Raw genomic sequence first — 7,136 nt, 5'->3', positions numbered from 1 at the left:
AAAAAAAAATACAGCATTTCATAAAAGGTTGATCAATCTAGCCCACTAGATGGTGGGGGTCGTGTGAAGCTCTGAGGCTGCTTTGCTGCTTCAGGACCTGTTCATCTGGCTGTAAACTGATGAAACAGTGAATTCCTCTCGGTAACAGAAACCCCTGAAGGAGAATGCCCCAGCCATCAGTCTGTCACCTTAAACCTAAAATGATTGGGATCATGCAGAAGAACAGTCATCCGAAGCATGCCAGCGAATCCACCGCTGAAAGACTCAAAGAAATAATGATTTGGAGTGTCCTAGTTAAAATTTGCACTGGAATCTCACCATTATTTTACAGCATACCCGTAAACGTGCCTTTTAAGTGAAGGAATCCCTCAGTGTCGATTAATTAAAACCGTTCTGCAAAGATGAGCAGCCAAAAATCCCTCCACAGGGATGTAAAGACACATTGCTAGTTATTGCATGATGGCAGCTGTTTCCACTAAGAGCAACAATTAACAGGTTTAAAGGGAAATTGCTTTTTCACACAGGGGTAGATGGTTTTGGATATCTTTTTGCCTTACTAATTGAAAACATCTCTTTAAAACAACTTCTTATATTTACTCTGGTTATCTTTTTTTCTTGTGTTAAAATGTGTCCAACAAAAAACAAAAAAAAGTGAGACGTTGAGTCCAGGCTTTAGAATAAAGGCTGAATGATATGGTATGGATGAAAACATTAATGAGATTTAGTGTTTTTTGTTCTTGAACATCTGCGTCATTGTTAACCAGTGACAACAGCACCGGTCGAGACGCTGAGACATGTAATTATGTAAAGACCACAGGATCTCTGCGTTAGACAGCAGGCAGCCGAACTGGCGGTGAAAAACAAACAAGAAAAACAAGCCAGAACCTGTCTGCAGGTGATGGATGGTTGAATCTTTTCCACATATGTTATGCTAGTCCCAGCGAAGAATGACCCCACGCTGGCGACTTACTTAGAGGTATGTTTTCTGAGCATGTTACCAATTCGTGTGCCCATTGAACCAGTTCCTAAGTCGTAAACAGATTCTAAAAAGACCGTGAGGCTCAGCAGTCCTCACATTCATGATTAAAGGTGTTTGCGTGCTGAGCCATGGAGACGGTAACACAACACAGACATTTGGTACTTCAACAACAGTGCTGAAATGTTTCTGGCCTTAGATTTCTAACGGGCTTTAAACGTCTTTTAGAACAAAATACAGGCATTCTTTAGAAAAAAAACAACAACAACTTTAGAGCTTTACATGACAGCATATTTCAAACAGTTAATACAATTTCATGTGTTAATGTGACAATAAGCATCTAAACAGCAGTGTTGTATAAAGTACTGAAATCTCGGAGTCAAGTAAAAGTATAAGTACCTCTCCAAAATATGACTTTGGTAAAAGTCCAAGTCAATGACTGAAATTTTACTTGAGTAAAAGTCTTAAAGTATCCGAAATGTCTTGTACTTAAGTATGAAAATTACTGTAAAAATAGATGTACTCAAGTAATGTAATAAAAAGTATAAGTAAGAAGTAAAACAAAGCAAATGCAGTTTGAATGACATTTTTAGATTTTGGTAAACTTTGAAAGTCAAATTCACTTAAAATAATATAAACAACCAAGTGCAGAAGAAATTTAGACCAAGTTTAGACAGAAAATACAACCTTTTTGTAAGCTTTCAGTTTTCCTTCTTCAAGTAAGTGTTATGCACTTTAAAATTGCACACAACCAAGTGCAGGCAAAATTTAGACCAGGGGGTGTATACTAAGAACATGGTTAATTGATAAACCAGGTCCAGCCAACCTACAGGAAGTGGTAAAACTGCTTATAGATACACCTGCAGGTTCTCATTTAGTTAAGAAAATTATGACTCTCTGCTATTAGATGCTTTACCTAAACCACAAGGTTAATTTAATCTGCTTTACCACTGAACCAGCTTCTTATCCTGTTGATGGTGATGAACAAACCCAGGCAAGTCCCGACTTTGTCGCAGTCAATCAGAAGGTGGGGTCAAAACACTTGCGTACAAGAGTCTCTCTCTCTTTTTGTAACAAGTAACTAAACCAAACATTGAAAATGTATTGGAGTAAAAGTATGCAATTAAGTTCAGAAATATAGTGAAGTAAAAGTAAAAGTTATCAAAAAATGTTATACTTGAGAAAAGTATAAAGTACTCCAAAATATACTTAAGTACAGTAGTGAAGTATTTTTACTTTGTTACTATACAACACTGCTAAACAGTGAAATGATAGCAGCAAACTATTCTAAAATGCCATTTTACTTCTCTATGTAACAAGAGAATGTACAGCTTAATTTAGTCTCAAGTAAAGCAACTGATTCACTGTTACTTTTTTTATAGAAAAAGAGTTTTATTTGTATAGCCCACATAATATGTATATTTTCTGCCCTTTTTTACGCAAGAAGTGAGCCTTAGAACAGTCACCTTTTCCAAATTAATCAGATAGATTAACAATAAAAACATGTGTGGCAACAATTCTGCTTGATCATGGTGATTTAGTAGCTGAAGAAAACTCCCTCGGTATAAAATAACCGTTGCTGGTAAAGATCACGCTTCCTTTAGGTTTATTCTGGGATCCTCTTGCTCAACTCGGACAGGAGTTACTCATCTGATTGGAAAAAAACTGTACTCACTTCCTCTTTTACATATCAACCTACGGCCCCTTGACATAAAACCTTTGGTTTGTTTTAACTTAGCGACGGACATTCGGGAACTTTCCCCTAGAAATCGCTCGTACGCCTCAGAATCAATTGACTGCACACCATGCGCCGAACCAGAGGCAACAAGGGAGGCCCACACCATTATACTACCATTTAATAGTCTCTGCATAAGTGATAAGATATAAAACTTTACAAAAACAATAAGATCTGTTTTGGTCTTCTCCCTCCGCTCGGGATTCGGATCATTCTTCTGACTCGTCCAGGGAACTTTCGGCACAGAGGCCTCAATGGCGTTCCTTTCTTATGAGACTTTCCCGTCAATTGTCAGTCTACCATGTATCGTTGAGTCTGCGCACGCCATTAAGGAAATGGTCAAACGTTTGGGAGGGGACCGTGGTGAAAGCCTTTCTGGGCGATTGAGCGTCCTGCGGAGGAGTTGGCCGTGGCCATCGCTCGTAAAACTTGACAAAGAAGAGCGGGTCTTTGAAGGGCCCCCCGTAGATGATGGCCTGCATCAGGTAGACTAGGGCCACGATCATGAAGCTGATGAGGAAGAAGGGCAGGAAGGGCCTCAGGTGGTGCCAGGCGACGCCGACCCCATAGCCGAGGTTGCTGAGCCCACTCTGGTTGCCGGTGTGGGTCGTGCGGCGGGAGGAATCTGGGGCCGGCGTGAAATCCGAGGACTCCTCAGCTGAATGTGAAAAGGACGTGGAGGGGCCCTCGGATGAATCCATGGGGTGTACGGCAACAAACGTCCTTTCTTTGCACCCACGCCGATACTGTAGGTACTCACATTACTCCCCCTCAAAGAACTCAGCCCGCGAGATTATGAAGAAGCAGGGATGAAGCCGAACTTAATCTCCCCGTGCAGCGGTTCCTCCGACGGGGCCCCGCTCCCCCGCTGTGATTAATCCACCAATAAATCCCTCAGAAAAGCAGTCCTCTCTGTCTCGTCATGCAGTCCTCCTAGTCCCAGTCCCCCCCCTCCGTCAGATACACTGCACACACTGACATCCAATGTTGCTCCTTCTTCTTTGAGCTTCGGACGGGCCGAGAGGAATCAAAGAGCAGCAGGGGAGCCATAAATAGATTTGACACCCAATGACAGGACACGTGTAAGGAGGGGTGCTGCTACATTTGGTGATCTGCATGTGTAGCAGCAGAACAGGTTAAAATATTACACACACACACACACACATACACACATACACACAGGGTGACTAACAGCAACATACACGCTCACACACACGCATGCATCTCAGAAATGTCTGTGAGAGGACATTCGTGTTTCTCACTTGTTTATTACGATTCTAATAATACAGCTTTGAGCAGGGAGTTTTCACGTTGAGACAGGTGCAGCCGTAAGATTTTACAGCTCATAAAAAGGCTTATACCGGATCAAAGCTCAGTGAAAATGCTATCGTTTACACATTTGGTTTTATTTTAAACCTCGGGGGGCTACAAATATAGTTTCACATCAAGAACATCTCAGCCTGACGGATTATTAACCATGGCAACAGTGCTAATGATAGAAGTGCATAGTTGTGAATTCAAAAGAAGAGATTTGGAGATTTATTTATTTTTTAATAGATAAAATGTGGAAAAACGTGGGGTTCAGTTGTACTGCGTTTAATGTTTGAATTGACCTCTTTTTGCCCTTACAGCTAAGGGTTTGCACAGACCTAGAAATTGAATATTTTCTCCATTCTTGTTTGCAAAATCATCCAGGAAGTCCCTTCCCATCTTGCCATTACATGTGGTCCAAAATGTTAAATTTTAGTCTAATCTGATCAGAGCCTCTCCATATATTTGCTGTTTCCCCTCTACATGGCACGTAGGACCTCTTTAGGCATTCTTCTTGCCACTTTTCAAAAGGACCAGAGTTAAACTGGTTCTCTTGGCTTCATTGCCCATTAAATGCAGTATTTGGTCTTTGGCTCAGTAGATTTGCATTAATGTAAAAAATTTTCCGTTTTCAGATGACGCATTAGACAGCGCTTCACAAGATGTTCAAAGCTTGAGAAATGTTTGATTTTACCACTGATTGCTTCAGACCTCTCCACAACTTTAACCCAGACCTGTCTGCTGCATTGTTTGGTCTTCATCACGCTTTTTGATCACTAATGTTCTCTAACAAACATTCACAGAAGAGCTATATGATGAGCTCATTTGATAACTTTTGAAAGCTATTTTATTAACAGGTGCTGATTACGCTGAAAACTAAACAAAGCGTTCCTTTCCCTCCACTCCATAATTACACATTTTTGTTAGTCTATCACATAAAAACCCCAAATGAATCCCATTGTTTGTGGTAAAGTATGGAAAAGCAATAGATTTTAAGACTTTAAAAGTAAAATGTAAAAACATGATTGCAGCTGGAAAGGGACGTGTTCTCCCAAAAGGGAGAAAAGCCTGTCGTCCTCGGTGCTGAACGAACTGCAGTTTGTTTATAATGATTCAAATTGCTCCTTTCAAACATGGGGAACATTCAGCCTGAAGATTTAAGCTCAGCAATGGTGCTAAAAGACACAGTAAGCAATCTGATCTTTGGCTCTCTGGCATCATACTCCATAAAATTTAATTATATCTGGCTCCCTGGCTGACACCAACAACAAATCTTACAGCCTGACTAATACCAAAACCTTTTACAGTCGGATCTACACTTCCAAAGTCGCTCCCCCCCCCACCGCCTCCTCGTGATCCAGCAGCTGCCTTTTGAATGTGCCACATACTGAAAACGACAAGACAACTTCATGTACCGGAGCGCAACCTTAAAGCGCCAAACTATAGTATGTGGACGTGTAACAGGAGACAACAGCAAAGCCGAGAATGTCAGCCATCCAGGCTTCTGCGGCGTTGCAGTGAACATTACGTTCGTGGGTGTTTACACAAGCCTTATTCGATTAGGTTCATTAGAGCAAATGGTTTTCTGAATGGAAAGCTTTGATGATTAGTGAATCCGAAAAGTTAAGCTTCGCAAAGCTTTGCAGAGCAAACTGATGTCAGGGAGAGAAGATCAGCCGAGGGTCAAGTTTGAGTGTTTGCCACTTGACCCGACGAGTGGCGGGGGATGAAATTACCAAGACAGACGGGCTCTTTAATTAGAAATGTTTAGTGACAGAAGCTCCAGCTAATCTCTAGTCGGGTAAGTATAACATATTTAGATACCAAAACATTCTGGTACTTTTCAAACCTAAAAAAAAACTTAATCTGAAAGGTCGACTCTCAATTAGGGATCATCTAAACACACATATGAGTAAAATCCTGTTTAAAGCGATGTAAAAAGGGCATAAATGTTAAAAAAAACTACTTTGGTTTACATTTTAATTTTAAGCTGTTGAATATTATTCATACCTTTCTTAATGATCGATGGGAAAACCTTTATTGCAGCAATCTAATGCTTCTTAATTGCTGACCAGCTTGTTGCAAGCATCCACCCTAATATTTAACTCTCTCCACAGAGACCAGACTCTGATTTGGTTGCACAAAAATCTTAAATGGCTTTTAGTCATAAGATGCATGTAGGGGAAATTAAAATGGGTTTAAATCTAAATCTGCCAGTGATTTAGATATAAAACACTGGCAGATTTAAATCTGTTGGGCTATTTTTTCTTCAAAAATCACAATATGAACACTTGAAATTAATATTTAATTAAAGATGATGAAACTCATGGGGGTTTCTTCAATGAGATGTTGTAGACGCTGATGGCTGCAGGCAGGAAGGATCTCCTGTGTCGGTCTGTCTTACAGCGGATCTGGAGAAGCCTCTGACTGAAGACACTCTGTTGACTGATTAGATTAGATTAGATTCAACTTTATTGTCATTACACAGGTACAGGTACAAGGCAACGAAATGCAGTTTAGGTCTAACCAGAAGTGCAATAGCAGCACTTATAGAAGTGCAGGATAAACAATGGATCCATAAGTACAGGACATGGATATGTACTGAATAAATATAGAGATGTATACTATTATAAACAGATTTTTACTGATAGATTTGTTCTGTAAATATATAATATATAGGTAACTAGTATTGTGAACTAAATTTACAGTTGGATATGTACCGAATCTAATATACAGGTGGATAGCACTATACTATAGTTTTACAGATATGTACAATTGTATAATATACAGATTGTTATTATAACAGTTTACATGTACTATGAATATATGTACAGGTGGTTATTACTATAAAATTAATAAATAAAGTTTGGACAGAAGCTATTTAAATTAAAGTGCAGTGGAAGGTTATTGCATATTACAGTTACAGTACGGTATTGCAAATGTATATGTAAAGAGGATGTTAAGGGTTTTCCATAATGTTCCCCATTTTATGAAGAATCCTTCTTTGAAAAGTAATTTCCAGAGATGGATCACCAGAACAGAGCCGGCCTTCTTTATGAGCTTGTTGAGCTTCTTTAGGTCAGCTGCCCCAACAGATGATGGCAGAGGAGATAA

This window comes from Fundulus heteroclitus, chromosome 23 (genome assembly GCF_011125445.2).
Source record: "Fundulus heteroclitus isolate FHET01 chromosome 23, MU-UCD_Fhet_4.1, whole genome shotgun sequence".
NCBI classification, from domain to species: Eukaryota; Metazoa; Chordata; class Actinopteri; order Cyprinodontiformes; family Fundulidae; genus Fundulus; species Fundulus heteroclitus.
Note: the sequence above shows the minus strand (reverse complement) of the source record.